Here is a 19162-nt window from a genome sequence, read left to right as displayed (position 1 = left end):
GATTTTAAAAGATGAAACTTTATGACCATTAAAATAAACTGGCAACAACACAGCAAAATATACAATGTTTATAACCTAAAATAAAAATCTAATAAGTCTTCAGGCAGCAATGTTCTTACTTTGTCTATCTGTACATTCAATTATAATCAATGGAAATAATTTTTTCCCAGTTTGTATGTTCACAGGGGAATTAATGTTCACCCATACACATTGATAAAATTCTAATCCTTCCAAGCCTGCCAAATAGTCAAATAGTTTCCTGGAATATATCCCAATAAAGTAACCATTCATCTTCAGTATGTCCCAGTGATTCTTGTAATTATATTTTACTTCTATATATAATTTGTCCCAAAGTACTATGTATTTTTTCACAGTAAATATACACAGCTTCTGGTATGGAACACAATGGACAATAAGAACACTAAAATGAACACAGCACAATAATGAATGAAGGGAAGGAAAACAGCTTCAGTTTTTTAAATTGAATTTGAAAAATCCACACTTTATGTAATTTGTCTTGAAGGTGGAGGTTTTTCCCAAATTCTAAACTCACGCCTGAGGAAAATAAATTATTTCAAATCTGACATTTAGACCATTAAGCTGAGCCCTCCAGCTCAGCCTCCAATATCCATTGCTAATGTTTGCACCTTCCCTATTGTTTTCTTTTGTAATACTGCTGCTCTCTCTCTCTTCCTAAAAAAAGTGATTTTGCCAGACTCTCTTCTCTAATCCTTCTCAATTTACATACCCTGCGAGTATCAACACTCCCCTTCAGCCCTCAGCTCTGTAAAAAACATGAGGGCTAGCAAACAAAGGATTTTGATTTCTCCTGAGCAGTATTTCTCTTTGCTCTGCCAAGCTGTAGTATCGTCTAATAATCATACTTACACAGTGCTTTATATAGTCTCAGCATAGTGCAAATATTAAGTAATGAATTTGTGCAGAGAAATGCACAAGTAAGTTATTGCCTCTGATTTACAGCTGAGAAACAGAGACAGAGAGATTAAAGTACATGCTTAAGGTCAAATAGCGAATCAACATTGGGACCAATATGAGAACTCAGGTCTACTGACTTCCAAGGCTAGTGCTCTAAGTTGCTGAGTTCTTACTGCAAGCCTTCAGCATCTTGGTCCAACTGTAGAGAGACTACCTCCTTTTGGTTTATAGAACAGACTACAGATAAATTATTATGATCCTGGGAACTGGCTAAATACACTCAGGCTAAAGTAATGGTCCCCTTCTGCAACAGGTGGGTTTGCACATAGTGTGAGTAGCTGACAACTGGTTTGCCGCTGTAGAGAGATGGATTCACTCTCATTCCTCACTCTGCATGGTAATAAATGGGAATGATAGTAAATCGGTTCTAACTTTTCAGTAATCAAAACATTATGCTATTGGTACTTGTGTGAGGTAAATATTTTCTTATCTGGAGAAAGTATACAAAACAGATGTTTATGGCTTGATTTTCAAAAGGTGTTGAACAAAGAGAGCTCCCTCTGACTTAACTAGGGACCACAGAGATTGAATAAGTATTAATATATGTAAATAGAATGGTCTTATGATTAAATCACTCTCATGGACACAGGCAGATTTGATTTCAGCTCTTGGCTCTGTTAGGGTGCGTCTTCACAGTACCTTAAACTTGAAATAAGATACGCAATTTTCACCGCACAAATTGTGTATCTTATTTCAATTTTATTTTGGCACGTCTGCACATCACTAGATTTTTAACTAATGCACTATTTTGAGACATCCCTTAACCCTCGTGGAATGAGAGTTACTGGGATGCCGAAATAGTGCACCTGTTATTTCAAAAAATATTTTGAAATAACGGGCAGCTTGTTAAGATAGGAGTGATAATTCCTTACCTGAAAGAGGGTAGTGAAGAGGGTTATAGAAGTACACAGAGCGCGATGATTTCCATTGTACTATGGCACAATGCATAAAGCCAGTTCACAAAAATCTGAACTCTCCTCTCCCATTTACAAGGCCTTCAAACTTCATGAAGTATCTCCCCAATGCCACACCCAAGTCACTTTTTCCAAATTGCTTTGCAATGTCAGTTGGAGAACACAGGTTGGGAAAAGAGAAAAAAGAAATAAAGGAGAATGTGTCTATCTAAGTAATGAAATGGGAAAAGTAATTAGCTGTATTTCCTGCTGATCCTTAGCAATCACTGGCAATTCAAGAAGAATGACAATTGTTTTTCTTAAACATTTTAAAGAAGAGATTGCTAGAAGTCCTTCAAATGTGTGACTTATTTCACATTTTGAAGCTCTGTATTTCAGACTAAGGATGTTAAATTGCAGTTAATTGACTAGTCGACGGAATTACCATTGATTAGCTGATAGGCACTTCCACATTCCTCCTTTGAGAGCCCATGTTGGGGCTCTTGTCCATTTCAAAGGAGGAATGCGGAACTCTGTGTACAGCCTGGGACCAGAGTGAAGTCCCACTCACTCTGGGCTGCACATGGCGTGCCTGCTTTGAAATGCACAGTAGTCCCCACTGAGGGCTTTTTTGCTCATGGAGCCCAGAGTCACATTATTGGATTTTAAGGGAAACAGACACTGGAAGGCATTTGCCCCAAAGTCTGTACTAAGGGGGCCATGTGAGGTGTCAAATGAAAGCTTATGTTCTACTGATTCTATGTATGCTGTTCATGTACTTGTGTGATATCTGTATGTGGAGTTATGCATATGGACTATGTGCTTATACTGAGAATGTTCTCTGTCTGAGACAGAGCAATGGACTCTGGACTACTTGTTGTAAAGAGCAATTGTTTAGTCAATGACTATGCTAATTAGCAATGTTCTAGGAACAATGGCTCTCAAGGTGTCCAATACACACCTGAGGAATGCATCTGGAGACCTACAAACCAGCCAATATCATCGCTGCTGACATGGGACACAGGATAAGGTCACTTGGAGACATGACCCGCTCCAGCTTGGAAGGTACCAGGGATGGATATAAAGATCCCCGTCTAGACTGGCGCTTTTTTCCGGCAAAGTCCCGAGCCGGAAAAAAGCGGCAGCCATGTTTATGCAAATGAAGCGGGGGGGATTTAAATCCCCGCTTCATTTGCAATTGCGATGTGTCTAATTTGCATCCCTTTTATGGAAAAGGGATGCAGTCTAGACACAGCCAGGATGTTCACCAGAAACTTTTAAGATAGCAGTTTATAACATCTCTGCTATAAGCCTGCATCAAGAACTTGGTGATTGGTGCATGTAATGTATTCTCATTAGTAACCTTACTCTCATACTTTTTCTTTCTTCTGTTAATAAACCTTTAGACTACGTCTACACTGGCCCCTTTTTCGGAAGAGGCATGCTAATTTCTAACTTTGGAATAGGGAAATCCACAGGGGATTTAAATATCCCCCGCTGGATTTAAATAAACATGGCCGCCGCTTTTTTTCCGGCTTGGGGAAAAGCCGGAAAAGAGCGTCCAGACTGGTGCGATCCTCCAGAATAAAGCCCTTTTCTGGAGGATCTCTTATTCTTCCGAAGAAGGGCCAGTGTAGACGTAGCCTTAGATTTTAGATTGGCCCAGCATGATCTGTGGGTAATATCCAAAGCGTAAACTGACTGAGAATCTGTGGTTTATTCGGGGTAGGTGAGATTGGGTTTTATAACCCCTCACCTGTGTGTTAGGCCTGGGGCTGATTGTGGCACAGGGAGAGCTGGAGTGTCTGAGGGGTTTTGCTTGTAAGGCTTCCTGCCGGCCGGATAGGCATCTGAAGAGCTTGGCATGACTGGTTTGTGACCTGTTCGGAAAAAATCTCCAGTCTGGGGCTGTAAGCAGCCCTGTTTTGAGCAATTTTCCCTGAGCGGACGCCCTCAGTGGTGCCCAGACGCGGCCCAGTCTGTCACACCCAGGATTAGCGGGGGACTCATAGTCCCCTGCTGACTCCAGGCTCCATGCTACACTGCATGCCGCTAGGAGCCGAAGGTCATCTGGGGACTCCCCAGCTGATCCCGGGTTCTGGGAAAATGCCATGGGGTGCTTAGGGTCAACTGGGAGTCCCTGTGCAGTGCTGCCACTTTGAAGTACCTCTTCCCTCCCCCTATCTCAGAGGCAGTGGGAGGGGGGAGGGAGGAATATCGACTAGCAAATGCTTATCGGATAGTCAACTATTCGACTAGACTTTAACATCTTAGTTCAGACCTAACCTAAGATCAGGACCAAGTCCCATGTTTCATAGAAGTAGGTGATGGTATCTAAAGATACCATGCATAAATCACATTGTTTGGATTAAAAGAAAAAGAAATAATAAGAAATAAAAAATTTCTGCTGGAAAAATGTCTTTGAGGCAAACTTAGCATGAAATCAATATAGACTTTTGTAGAGGGAAACCACAAGGAGCTGAATCAAAAGAAGGTCTCTGTTTATTAAAAGACCAAGCAATTTACTTAAGAATTGGATATAGCCTAATATGTGAGACTGAGGTGAACTAGTAAAAAAGTTTGTCTGAAAAGTATTATGATGATACAAAGGAACCCCGAGCTATAGTGACTTTAAAGTTACTGAGTTACTCCCAAAGGGGAGCGGCATTCTGAACTGTAAGCATATGGGCTATGTCTAGACTGCAGGCTTCTTTCGAAAGATGCTCTTTCGAAAGAGCATCTTTCGAAAGAGCATCTTTCGAAAGATCGCGTCTAGACTGCAGGCGGATCTTTCAAAAGAAAAATCCGCTTTTTCGAAAGAGAGCACCCAGCGAGTCTGGATGCTCTCTTTCGAAGACGGCCTCTTTACATTGAAGAACGCCTTCCTTCGAAAGAGGAACTTTCGAAGGAAGGCGTTCTTCCTCGTGAAACGAGGTTTACCGCCATCGAAAGAAAAGCCGCGTTCTTTTGAAATAATTTCGAAAGAACGCGGCTTGAGTCTGGACGCAGGGGAAGTTTTTTCGGGAAAAGGCTACTTTTCCCGAAAAAACCCCTGAGTCTGGACACGGCCATGGTGTCTAAAGTACACAAGACCTTCAGCTATGATTTCCCTGGCTGTTGGAATTCTCTTCTGCAACCTGTCACAATTCAGAAATCATTCAGTTCTTAATTCTCATCTTAAAAAGTAAATTTTTAGTTTTAAAATACAGTTTCCAGGAAAACACTTTTGGTACACCATGAAAAGCAGGAGTACAGAGTTTGAATTCAGTGGCCCATTATTTTGAAATAATGGGCTTGGTAGTGAGGATTCACAACTTATAAATTCAACCTGGGGGGAGGAGGGGTATTTCAAAATAAGGTCCTAGAGCAGACCAGGGCTGAGCTTTATTCTTCCTCTTTACTCCCCAAACCAACTTCAGGTCCTTCAACCAGTGCTGATTTTGGGGAAGAGCAGCAATCCAATCCATAATTCCCTGTCTCAATTGGGTCTTTTTGCAGGATGACTAAGCCTACTTTGCAGCTAAGTTTAAAGACCAATAAACTAACCATTATGTGGCTAGCGTACATACACTCTGCAATGCAGTCAGTATTTGGGGGTTTTGTGATTTTAAGCACTGATTAACCTTAACCTCTCATATTACAAATATGAAATCATAGGAGGGCTTGATCTTTCAAGGTTCAGAGGGCATTTAATAATATCCTCTTCAGTTGGTTTTATCAGGGAGTATGTGGGAGAGGAGGAGATCCTGAAAGTATAACAGATGTCATGTACTTCTTGTAAGCAGTAGGTTGCAGAGCAGCTACTAACAGGTAAGCTTCTGTACCAGATATTGACTGACTACAGAGCTTACTTTCAGGCAGATACATACCATCAGAACCCTTAGTGCTGTGCCAGGTACATTTAAAGTTAGCTAAAATAAGGTATTCTACACACAATGCCTGAACACATAATACTATTTAGCATTTCATTACCATAGGGATGGAAGAGATATATGGAAAAGTGAAAGAGGAGAAATGGGGAAGGCAAAAGGTAGTGGAGGGAACACAGGGAAAGGAGACATAGAGGGTATTTCTAGACTACAAGCCTCTTCCGACAGAGGCATGTAAAATAGGCTACCCGACATAGTCAATGAAGCCGGGATTTAAATATCCCCTGCTTCATTAAAATTAAAATGGCCACCACGCTGTGCCAGCTCAGCTGATCGTTGGCACAGCGCGCGAGTCAAGACGTGGATCGGTCGACAAGGGAAGCCTTTGTCAACCGCTCCTGTAAATCTCATTTCACGAGGCATAAGGGAGCGGTCAACAAAAGCTTCCCTTGTCAACCGATCTGCGTCTTGACTCGCGCGCTGTGCTGACGATCAGCTGAGCCGGCACAGTGTGGTGGCCATTTTAATTTCAATGAAGCAGGGGATATTTAAATCCCCACTTCATTGACTATGTCGGGTAGCCTATTTTACATGCCTCTGTCGGCAGAGGCTTGTAGTTTAGATATACCCAGGGAGTGTGAAAAGAACAACTGTAGAGGGAATAGAGTGGAGAGAAAACTAGGGTGTAGGAAATATGAGAGTCAGAGGGGATTGTGATGAGGGAACAAGGCATTAGACTGATTTGGGTTTTGTGAAGGTGATTGATTGTGGCAGGAAGAAATCACATGCACTGAAAAATTTCAGGGAACTGCAGAGAACTGCTGCAGGTCTTCTCAAAAGTTGTAGGCTCTGGCAACGTAACATGGATGTATGCTTCAGAGGTGATGGGCCTTTAGCGTCGGAAGTGATTTTTCTCCAAATATATGCTGTGAAATCTTTCCAGTGAAAAGGCGCTTTATAAAAATATGTGTATTAATGAATCTTTATTGCTTTGCAAATCAGACCCCAAATTCTGTAGCGTTGTTGCTTATCTTCACTGGTGCATGTCAAGAGCAAACACCAAACACCAAAAAAGAGAGGTCGCATTTCCAAATACTATTGAATGGTTATTTTTCCTAATGATAAACTTTGAAATATTTCCTAAGGGATTCTCTAAAACTTAGATTTTAAATTGCTTATTTAACATATTATACATTCTTTCAGACATGTTAAACAGGCAGACTTAAACTATTAAAATGAACTTGTTTTTATTTCTTTCCTCCCAGGAGTAAGATAGCCTTCATTTTATGGTTTTGCAAATACAGATAAATTAAGCGGCTGGGGTGTGGGGAGGGGGAAATAAGCAAACTTACACTTTTCTTACCTAACAATTTCAGCAGTTTTTGATAAAGCACACTTAAAAAAGACTGAAAAGAGTGAGCTTTGATGCCTTAACAATGCGTATGCAATGCAATTCTACCAAAAAATAATCTCCATGTAATCTACAGAATTGATTCCCCAGTAAGTAATGTTGCTATGTTCCAGGGATTTGATGAAGATGTACTGAAGAAGCTAGCTGAGAAATTAAGTAAAGCACCATTTAAAAACTCACAGTCCAGAGGGATGGCAGAACTAAGGCAGCTTTGAGCCACTTTTTCATGTTACCAATCCTGGGCTGTTCCAGAGAAGGCAGAGGCCACAGGCATGAGTTCAACAATGTTGGTGGCTTGTCTAAGTCACAGAAGCATCCCTATACTGTTCCTTGGGCTTCAGGGAAAACCAGAATCTTTGTAGCACTGCATGAAAAGCTCTAAGTATATTGATGTTGGAAAATCAAACATTCCTGTAATGGACACATGCTAAACTTTTATGCAATTCTTCTGCTTTCTATTGCCTTCTTTCCTCCAGTCTTGTGTCTGTTTATTATTTATTTAGGCTATGTCATGTTCTTGGGGCACAAACATTGTCTCCAATTAATGTGACCAGATGCCCTAATTTTATAGGGATGTACTTGATATTTGGGTTTTTTCTTATATAGGTTCTTATTACCCTCACCCCCATCCCAATTTTTCACACTACAGTGTCTCTATCACTCTGTCTCCAATATACCTAGTACATTTTAGCATCTGTTAAATAAGGAATTCAAGTTTTAAAAACAGATCAGCATAGCATGTGTTACAGTATATTTGTTTTTCATAAAATTGTTAATATCTGAAAAGACCTTTCTGACCTAAGAGCTTGGGAATTTGAATTTTTGGGCTGGTGTCATAAAAAAAAAGATCCCATTATCTGCCTTTCCCAGTTCTTTGAGGGATAAGCACTATGATGATTATAACTGCATATCAAACACTTGTCTGTATTTGTGATTAACAGGTTAATTCTTCATAATGCTAAAGTAATGTAAAACTCAAACTTACATATACCTGTGTTTTTAGCTCTCTCATCTAAGTGACGACACATTTTAAGTTGCACTAGAAGACTGCCTTCATACTAGAATCTACTGGACATGAATATTCTGTAGAACATTTGGAGATTAGTGGTTCATGGAACACATTTTCACCTAGGTAGTTGTTTATTAATAAAGACATTTGATTAATCTCCTGAAATTATTTTACAGCCATCAAATTATTAAGAGGAATAGTTTAATGGCAGGGACCCACATACAGTTATTTGGAGAATGAATTATCTGTGATAGTCACAGATGAAATTAAAAGTTTAATGTAAAGATGCATTGCAAAGAAATGAACAAATGGAGAACTTTGCCACTCCAGACCCATCTGGTCAAGTGTGTGTGCCTGGACTCTCTTTATGTCAGCCTTTTGGCTTCCTAGCCTTTCAGCCGAATCACACCCGTGTGTGAATCACTCAAAACCCTTCCCAGGATACACACTTAACAGGGGCCCATCTTGATGTCCTCTGTAATGTGCCTCAGAGTCTGTTTCTCCACTCTGGATGAGAGTGGCACTTCCAGGTCTTTGCTTTCTGTAGTCAAGTCCTTGGCCCTAGCTCAGGGCTTTACCTCAGTTCATTAGTCTCATTCCTGCGCATCCAGAAATATAATTTATGCTATCATGTGCCGAAAGTGTCCATCTGCTATGTACATTGGACAAACATCTCAGACACTTCGCCAAAGGATCAATGCCCACAAAACAGATATTAGACAGGATCACAAAGAAAAAACAGTTTCTTGCCATTTCAACCAGAAAGGACATTGTCTCAACGACTTAACTACCTGCATCCAACTTCAAAGACCTTTTAAATCTGCACTTGAAAGGGAATCCTCTGAACTGTCATTCATACTAAAATTCGACACTTTACAAGTGGGTCTCAAACACACACTCTAGTTATCTTGCCCATTACAAAGACAGCTTCTCCAATTATCACCTCTAATATCATTAGCCCACAGACATTTACCCCCTCCCCATATCCTCCTTCTGCTCTGAAATTTGATTTGTCCTTTTCATATGTGTTCATTTTTTAAAAATTGTATCCTTTGGTATATATGGTTGTAACTATTTTCTTCCACTATTTGATCTGAGGAAGTGGGTCTGGCCCACGAAAGCTCATCATCTAATAAACCATCTTGTTAGTCTTTAAAGTGCTACATAGTCCTGTATATGGGTATGTAGCCAGCATGGGTTTGTGAAGAACAAGTCATGCCAAACTAATCTGATAGCTTTCTTTGATAAGATAACGAGCCTTGTGGATAAGGGAGAAGCGGTGGATGTCATATACCTAGACTTTAGTAAGGCATTTGATACGGTCTCGCATGATATTCTTATTGATAAACTAGGCAAATATAACTTAGATAGGGCCACGATAAGGTGGGTGCATAATTGGCTGGATAACCGTAGTCAGAGAGTGGTTGTTAACGGTTCTAAATCCTGCTGGAAAGGGATAACAAGTGGAGTTCCTCAAGGGTCTGTTTTGGGACCCGTACTGTTCAATATCTTCATCAATGATGTAGATATTGGGATAGAGAGTACGCTTATTAAGTTTGCAGATGATACCAAACTGGGTGGGGTTGCGACTTCTTTGGAGGATAGGGACATAATTCAGAATGACCTTAGCAAGTTAGAGAAATGGTCGGAGGTAAACAGGATGAGGTTTAATAGAGAGAAATGCAAAGTGCTCCACTTAGGAAGGAACAATCAGTTCCATACATACAAGATGGGAAGCGACTGTCTAGGAAGGAGCATGGCGGAAAGGGATCTAGGGGTCATAGTGGACCACAAGTTGAATATGAGTCAACAGTGTGATGCTGTTGCAAAAAAAGCAAATATGATTCTAGGTTGTATTAACAGGTGTGTTGTAAGCAAAACTCGTGAAGTCATTCTGCCGCTCTACTCTGCACTAGTTAGGCCTCAGCTGGAGTACTGTGTCCAGTTCTGGGCGCCACATTTCAAGAAAGATGTGGAGAAATTGGAAAGGGTACAGAGAAGAGCGACAAGAATGATTAAAGGTTTAGAGAACATGACCTATGAAGCCAGGCTTCATGAACTGGGCTTGTTTAGTTTGGAAAAAAGAAGATTAAGGGGGGACATGATAGCGGCTTTCAAATATCTAAAAGGGTGTCACAAGGAGGAAGGAGAAAATTTGTTCCTCTTGGTTTCTGAGGACAGGACAAGGAGTAATGGGCTTAAAGTGCAGCAGGGGAGGTTTAGATTGGACATTAGGAAAAAATTCCTAACTGTCAGGGTGGTCAAATATTGGAATAAATTGCCAAGGGAGGTGGTGGAATCTCCCTCTCTGGAGATATTTAAGAACAGGTTAGATAGACATCTGTCAGGGATGGTGTAGACGGAGCTTGATCCTGCCTTGAGGGCAGGGGGCTGGACTCGATGACCTCTCGAGGTCCCTTCCAGTCCTATGATTCTATGATTCTATGATATTTTTTACAGTCTTTTACTCCGTAATTGGAGCTGTCCATGGTTCTGACATTCCCTCAGTCAACTAGTCATCTCTGGTCTTGTTTAGTTCTGCCCTGCAAATAATAGCTGCTTTGCAGTTCCTTTTGTAGGCCTTCCTGGCCCCTGATTGGCTGGAACTTCCACAGCTTCTGTAGCCTCCTGGAGGACTTGTCTATTGTCCTTTTCTAGGATGTGGTATGGTAGAACCACAGGGCCTTCAGTGGGAGGAGGGAGGACAGGGCCTGGTCTACCCCATCATAGTGCTTAAGAAAAATATTCAGATCTCTAGAAACCCCATTCAAATGTCACCTAAATTCCTTAAGCACAAGAGTTTCTGCTGGTAAAGTCCCCATGGCACTTAAATTTACGCCAATGTGCATATGCAAAGCCAATCAAGTTTTGACTCTCAGTTTATGCCTAAACTCCAGCGGGATCTTCAGATTAGTCATTTCCCAGCTGTGGGTCCATTGCAAGGTGTTTATGGGGGCAGGGAAATGAAGGAATGGTTCTTACTTGTTAGAGAACTCACTAAGAAGGTGTTATAGTCAGGTTCACATCTCCAGTGTGCTTCATGTGGAGCAGGAACTTGAACCTGACTATCTCAAGTGAGAACTTTAATAACTTGGAGAGTCAGCCACTCTCTCTCTCTCTCTCCAATGGACATCTGAAAAAATGAGTTAGAATGAACTTTGGAGCTCCACCTGCTGTTTTTCACAGTATTTTCTACTTGCAACTTGTTAAGGGTAAATGGAAAGTTGTAAGTAATACTATTCTGGGATAATGTTCCTAATTGTATGGATCACCTTCTTTTATTTGCAATTCAAAATAGAGTAAGAGGACAGACTAAAGAGGTCAGGATTCAGTCCTTCTCTCATTGATCTCAATGGAACCAAAATGAGCATAACTAACAATACTTAAGACCTAGTCAACACTAAAAAATTAGGTCATTTTAACTACCCAGGGTGTTAAGTTGACTTATGTAACCATATAGATACAACTAGTATACAGAATAATTCTTCCATCAATCTGTACCACCCCTAATACAGGTAGATTTACTATGCCAATAAAAGAACCCTCCTGTTGCTAGAGGCAATGTCTACTCTGATGTGCTACAGTAGCACTGATCGCTGTAATACTTTTCAGGTACACAAGCCCTAAGATTGTGATTCATCAGTGAGCTTAAGTACATTTCTAACTTTAAGCATATATTTGTTAAGTTAATGGAACGATGAATAGTCTTAAAGATAAGCTTGTCTGTAAGTACTTATCTAAAGCAGGGACTCGGGGAATTAGATACAACACTATGCACATATGTGAAGGATGCAAACCCCAAGAAATCAGAGTAACTCATTTAGTGTAGCCTAGGGAGTGTTACTGTCTAACTGAGAAAGCAATTAAAAATCAAGAGTTGACAGCAAATACCCATTTCACAAAATCAAACTTTTCAGTGGGAAAAATCTGAATGTTGCTTAAAAAACAGCTGCCTGTCAGGAAGGTTCTTGTCAGCATCACTTTCTGCCTTCAGGGAGACCATGATATTGACAAGATCCTTTCCAAGTAGGCAGTGCTATACTGAAATTTTTCATTTCAAGTCTTCCAAAATGGAATTTTAAGGAATTACTCACTCCGTGACTCAAATTCTTGTTTTGGTCACAAATTAGAATGATTTTTCCTCTCACCCAACCCCCAAATTTTCCATAGGTGGGAATTCCATTTCCGAGCTAGCTCTAATTAAAGCCTTTTCACATGAGTCAATTTATACTAGATAGGAAAAAATGTACAAAATGTATATCACCAAGGGAACAATACTACATTAGGTGGGCATGGATAATATCATCTAACAGGTAGTTTTCTTTATTTTTCATGTTTCCCAAGACAGGCTTTTGCCAGTTTCTGATTTCAGCTGCCTTTTTCCTAACAGCTATTTTTTCTTTTAATTCACAAGAGCAAATTAATAATCACGAAAAAAAACCTTTTAAGATAGATAGATAGATAGATAGATAGATAGATAGATAGATAGATAGATGTAATTGTTTAGTTTGTATCACCAGCTGTGGGTCATGATCAATTAATATGAAATTATTTGAAGTAATAATACAGTAACAGCTACTGTAGATGAAAGACATGCTTTCATAATTGAGAGTGAAAAAGTTTAATAACAAGTATCATTTGAAAATTGTCTTTGATATGGAGACAGTAAGAAAAAAAGAAGCAATCTATCATGGGGTAGTAAGTTTCCATAGCAATAGAGGCAAACAGCAGAAAAAACCAAAGTAACAATGTCTCTTATTTATTTTCTCCCTAATATATTAAATGACAAAATCACACCAAATATCATAATGATGTAATTATTTTTCTTTAAGGTGTTCTTAACTTAATGTGACAAATTCAGTACTGATAGCAGTGATAAAACTTAACTGAAGTCAGAAAAATAGATTAGGAAACAGAAATGAATTAAGAAAGAATAATCTGAGTCAATAGGACATTATTCAGGATTAAATGAATTGTGTGTGGTTGAAAAATTAATGGTTTAAAGAGAGGTAGAATGGCTAGCTTTCAGTCAAATTGACACTAATGTATTTGAATATAAACATCAATAGATTGATCTCTGATATGAGGAAAAATGTGCCAGTATGAAGTAGGGACTGAAGGCTGCTGCCACATAGATTTTCCAACCCTATTTCCACACCCATGATGAAGACACACAAGGACAGCAGTGATTGCTGCAGAGCTAATGGAGAAACAAAATAGAATCAAAACTTACACAAAATTACTACATTCAGAGCCCAACCAAATACTGTCCCTTTTATGAGATCAAATGGACTCTATGTTCACTCACACAAACAATCCTTATCAGTTGTACATAAGGTGTGTACACCTTAATCCTATTCCCTTTGAAACTGCATGTGTTTGTGCTTGTCATTGGAAAAGCCAATTGCCAATCTCTCTGGGTATGTCTACACTTGCTTCCTTGTCTGAACTAGGGATGCAAATGTAGCATACCGAAGTTGCTAATGAAGCACAGGATTTAAAGATCCTGCGCTTGATTAGCATATTCGCGTCCGGTCGCCATTTTAAAAATCCACTAGTCTGAAATAACTCGCCACGTGTAGACGCGGTATTCCGAAAGAAACCCCTTCCCTCAGATTAACTGTTACTTCTCGTGCAATGAGGAGTAACAGTTAATCCAAGGGAAGGGGTTTCTTTCAGAATACCACATCTACACGCGGCGAGTTAATTCTGACTAGCGGATTTTTAAAATGGCGACCGGACGCGAATATGCTAATCAAGCATGGGATATTTAAATCTCACGCTTCATTAGCAACTTCAATACGCTACATTTGCATCCCTAGTTTGGACAAGGGAGCAAGTGTAGACATATCCTTTGACACTGTGGTAAAGATTGTCCATATCTCCTGTGGAAGTGCATGCATAACTGTACGTGACATTCACTTACCCAGGAGGACCTGCTGAAGGCCTTCAACACTAAGGCTGGAGGAGGGGATCAAATTAGATTTTCAGCCTTTAATCTACAAACGAGTTCAACAGTTTACTTATGGACATTCTTTGCAAAGTGCCTATCACTCAGCGGGGCAAGCAATTCACCGCAGATAATTCATTTGGTAAAAATGATCCCTTTTACTTGTTTCTGAATTGCCTATAAACAGATTGATTTTTATTCATTGGCTTACTAATTGCAATTATTTAACTAGTTTCTACCAAGTGATGATTGCTCACAAATGGTCTGCTGTGAATATTCGGATGAGAAACTAATATATCTGTGATTTTATTCTGCTTACCCAGGTTACATTATATTGGTTCTGTTTCAATGGGATTCCAACACACAAGCCTATGAATAAATACAATAAGAGCACTTCCAGAGCAAATAATCCAGAGCACTTCCAGAGCAAATAATTCAGTCTACAAATAATCATGTGAACAAAAATGGGCTTGTACAAATGCTTTCAGAAAACTGAAAATGGGATAGAAACACCACATCAAAATTGCATTAACTCCTATTGTTTATTTAATGATACATGGTGGTTTTCTGAGAGCCACTAAAGTGTCTATTCTCTATTAATTTAAAAAACACACATATACCTCTTTGATCATGCTATCTGTTTTGGGTCTGCTGTATTCATTTGTCAATGAAATGCAAAATTAGATCATATTTACAGTCACTATTTTCACTTTAGACTACTTCACTGCAATTAGTTTAGGAAAATAATCTACCAGGGACCTTTTGCAGGTTACTGAAAGGTTTATGTTTGCAACATTATTCCATCCTGATTGAATGTCCACAGACAGCATGATGCCGCTAACTCTTTATTAGATAGTTATTACACTTAGAGAAACTGAATTAATTTTGATGAAGGGGTTGTGATGAATAGTTTACCTAATAATAGTTACATTTTGCTTTATATAGTGTTATTCTCTGAGCCAAATCCCTAGAATTATTCAAAGCTGTCAATCAAAGTCTATTAAATGTTGAAGGTCAACAGTGTAACATAATTTTAAAAAACAGAGACAAATCTACTATCACTTCTAATTAATATAAAACACATCTATCTATTTTTAATGATGAATAATTGGTTTCCAGCCTGGAACAACTGCTGGGTATGTCAGTATTTGCAATAATAGAAAAAGGCTTTCGCTGACATTAAGTTGATGTTGCACACAGAAGAATAAAAATCCAAAGTTCACATTGCAAAATATATATTATCTGAAATGAAAATCTAGCAATTAAGATTAAGTTAACAAAGAATTCTATTGCATAAAAGCAGATATTGTTCTTTTTCCCAACACTTACTTTTTCTGCTTCTTAAGCTGCAAGAGGCAGAGTGCATATTTAGACTGGCATGCTTAACAAACCAAAGAGAACAATGACTTTGCATGATAACACATATTTTGTGTACTTTTCAAGCTGCAAGACTGGCAGAATAACGGTAACACAGGGAACAACAGAAATCAAGAGCAAGAGAAGAGTTAGGCAGAATCACTTACAGAATGTCAAAGCAATGACATTTCAGGGACAGGAGAGCAGAGCAGTAGTGCCTTCTGACACATGTTGAAAGCAAGAAGCAAGACTGACTGAGAAATTAGAGGAAAAGGTCAGTCAGATAATCCAGATACATTTTCTGAATTATTGTTATCTGCTCTGGAGCAAAGACCATTAAATGAAATTTAGCAGATAGCAAACTCTTGCTGTTTAAAAATATAGGTGTCCATCTGGTGACTGATGTATCTGTGTATCTCTGAGGATTTGCTTTCAAATCATCAAGCGTCAATGGGCTTTCCTTCCAAAGTACTGAATCCAATGACCTTTGTGAAGGCTGCCTGTTATTTCCACTTTTCTTTAGCTAGCAGATGGGTCTTTGGGAGAATTGTCAGATGTGAACAGGATGGCCAGGAACATTTATGAAATCTTTAAAATTTTATCTATAACACTTTAAAAAAGTTGTTCCACACTCTGAAGGTGTCTCCATTGATCTGAAAGGAAGAAACCATTCAGGTGAATAATAACTTCATCTGCTGCAAGGTTTCCCTAACATCTTCATTTATTGCATGAATGCATCTTTCTATTAAATTCTCCTATCTCCTCCCCTCACAAAGCAATGAATACTATACCATCTTTGAGGGTATCATTTCTAAAGCTAACTTCAGTTAATTCTTATCAAAGATGGTTGAATTCCAATACAGTCTAACTCCAAGAAAGGTGATAGTACCACATCTCAAGTGTACTGGCAACATCATGTTGAAAATAAGCTCCATTTTTCTCTTAGTGTGGAAATTATGTACTTCCATTTTACAGTGAAACATGCCATTCACATTATAAAAATAGATTTCACTTCAAAATAAGAAGTTTAGTGAACCTGATGTATTCACATTTTCTAAACACAATTTCTCAAACAACAGCATAAATATCTGTAAAGCTCTAGTCTTTTTATAAGAGTCTTTTCTTGTTTAAAAACAAATCAGAGGCACAATTTTCATGTGGAGGAGAAAGCCTAGTCTGAGTCTTATAATAGTCCCAGAAGATTTCTTGGCTTCTGCATTGTGTTCAAACTGCCAATTTTCAAAGATGACTCAGGATTAACTTTTCAAAAACATCTAACCATCACAGTAAGTGCCTGTCTCTTTTAAAAGTGTCAGTAAGGCCCATAAATCACTTAGTTTTAATGGGAATTTTAGAACAAAATCCCTTCGTCAGATTTGAAAATTTCAACCAAAGTAAAAAATATTTTTATTACTCTACTTGTGAATACTGAACTTGAAAACTCTGTTGAGTCTCATACAAAAGTTTGTTACACTTTCTTTCTTTAATCTGCAATTTTTGTGTTTAGCTAGGAATAGAAATAAAAGTGGCAAAATATACATTCTTGAAAAGATGCTCTAGTCCAATTGGAAAAAAATATAAAAGAAAAGCTGAAGGAAAGGTTTCCCTATGGAGATTTCCAACCGAAACAGATTTAGAGAATTTCTAGATTTCCTATACCTACAGATACAAAGCTTCTCAGGATTAGCCTAACCCTTCTGAAAAAGATAGACTAAGTTAGTTCATAAATGTGGGTCCCTTTTGAATAAGCCCTTTAACTAATGTTTAACAATAACTCCTGGTCAGCACTAGAAGATACATTTTAATTCAGATTCGCAACCTTAGCTAAGCTAATTGCATAGCTAAAGTCAAATATCTTAGCTCGAATTTTGGCACCATCCACACTGCGAAAGTCAAAGAGAACACTCTCCCTTTGACTTCCCTTTCTTCTTGAAGAAGCAGGACTGCTGGCATCAACAGGAGTCTCTCAGTTCAAATTAGAATAGCTTCACCAGCCCGCTTATTTGAACCCTGGAAGATTGAGTGAGGCTGTTTCAATCTTCTCTGTGGTATAGATATGGCCTAACATGGTCGATTCATAGGTAATGTCCACTGTGATGAAATTTCATTTCAGTAAGATAGGTATAATTTATACAGAGGGGACAGAAAGAGGTAGTTCCAGAATGGGTGAGAAAAGGATATAAAAAGTATATAATAAAAAAAGAGAGAGTGCGAGTTAACAGTTTTTCTGGCCTGTAATTTAGCATAAAATTATGAACAGTAAATTGTATCACCTTCTGTATCGCTTCTGAATTTGGAACTGAACACCGAGTATCAAGAGTTTCACAGGCATTTAGGTACTAAATGGGTGTTCAGTGGCATCAAAATACCTTTAAACATCTAACCCCAAGTTCCCAAAACACAAGTCTAGAATCTGTTTTTACCTACTTTTCAGCTCTCATGTACAGTGGTTGTGTATTCAGCTGATTTGTCACCTAAGTAACTACTTATGGGCTCAGTGATGTTGTGATCTGACTATGAAATGCTGGGATTTTTTTTTTAAGTGCAAGCTTATCCTGAATTTCCTTAGTCTACTTGCAAGATTTGAGCTCCTCATTGATTTCTTTTTTCAATTCCTGTTTATTTTAGTAAAGATTTTAGACTGGAAGTTCCCTTAATTTGTGACATTACTGTTATAGCCAATGTAAATAAATATTACATATGTATTTTCTAGCTACAGAAGGGAAAAGCATTAGAAGCATTTTCTAGAGTTTACCATGTGCTGATTTTTAAATGTTATCTTTAAACAAAATGGCTGGTTCAATTAATTTCAATTACTGTGAGATATTTCTTTATTGGTCAGAGACCATAACTACCTAATTTCTATCTACAATTCCATTACTTGTGGATTTTACAGCTGTGTGGGGAGGGAGATAGGGAGAGGAATCAAATCATGTTTAAACTGGTGCCTGTGGTTGTAACTATGGTGTGGCTACAGTTTGAGAAGTGCTTTTGGGATCCTTCACATTTCTTTTTTCTTTAATTATTGATTAAATGAAACCACTAACATTAATATATTTTCCTATAAAAATTCAGTTTGCTTTTAAAAAAAGGTATTTTGAAATTAAAACAAAGTGTCATGCACAAGTTGGCAAACTAAGATTGCTATTTCCATTCTGTCAGAAGAAAAAAAAATCTGACTAGGAAATAAATATGTTGCTACGTTGCTTTGTGTCCAACTTTAATTTCTAAAAGACAATTATAAAGTAATGAGCTGGTCCAAAAGGCTACATGTACCACTCTGCATACCTGGCAGTATATTTGAGTTTGAAAGTAAAATGAGTTGCCAGAAATAAATCAGGAACATAAAATAATGAGGACAGACAGCTCCATTCCTCTCCAGTCTTCTCACCTGCTTCAAGAAAAGATTACTTCAGGACATTGGACCTGCATTCCCTCATACACAGTATGTGTAAAATAACTCTTAAATATGTGCTGATGGGCACATATTGCTTCTGCATTCATAGTTTTATAATAGTGCCTATCAGAGTCTCTAAAGGTGTGTGTAGACTACATCCCTCTTTCAACAGAGGGATGTAAATTAGACACTTCAAAATTGCAAATGAAGCTGGGATTTGAATTTTCCACACTTCATTTGCATAATCGCGTCATGGCACTCTTTCGAAAAAAGTGCTATTT

General features: G+C 38.6%; 1 long non-coding RNA gene across 1 annotated transcript in view; it reads left to right on the top strand.

Annotated features, from left to right (window-relative positions):
• LOC102450182 (uncharacterized) overlaps positions 1 to 19162 on the top strand; it is a 100450-nt gene that overhangs the window by 67754 nt on the left and 13534 nt on the right. The gene's annotated exons all lie outside the window — the stretch shown is intronic.

The sequence above is a fragment of the Pelodiscus sinensis genome, chromosome 6 (genome assembly GCF_049634645.1).
Source record: "Pelodiscus sinensis isolate JC-2024 chromosome 6, ASM4963464v1, whole genome shotgun sequence".
Taxonomy (NCBI): Eukaryota; Metazoa; Chordata; order Testudines; family Trionychidae; genus Pelodiscus; species Pelodiscus sinensis.
Note: the sequence above shows the minus strand (reverse complement) of the source record. Positions and strands in the feature narration are given on the sequence as shown.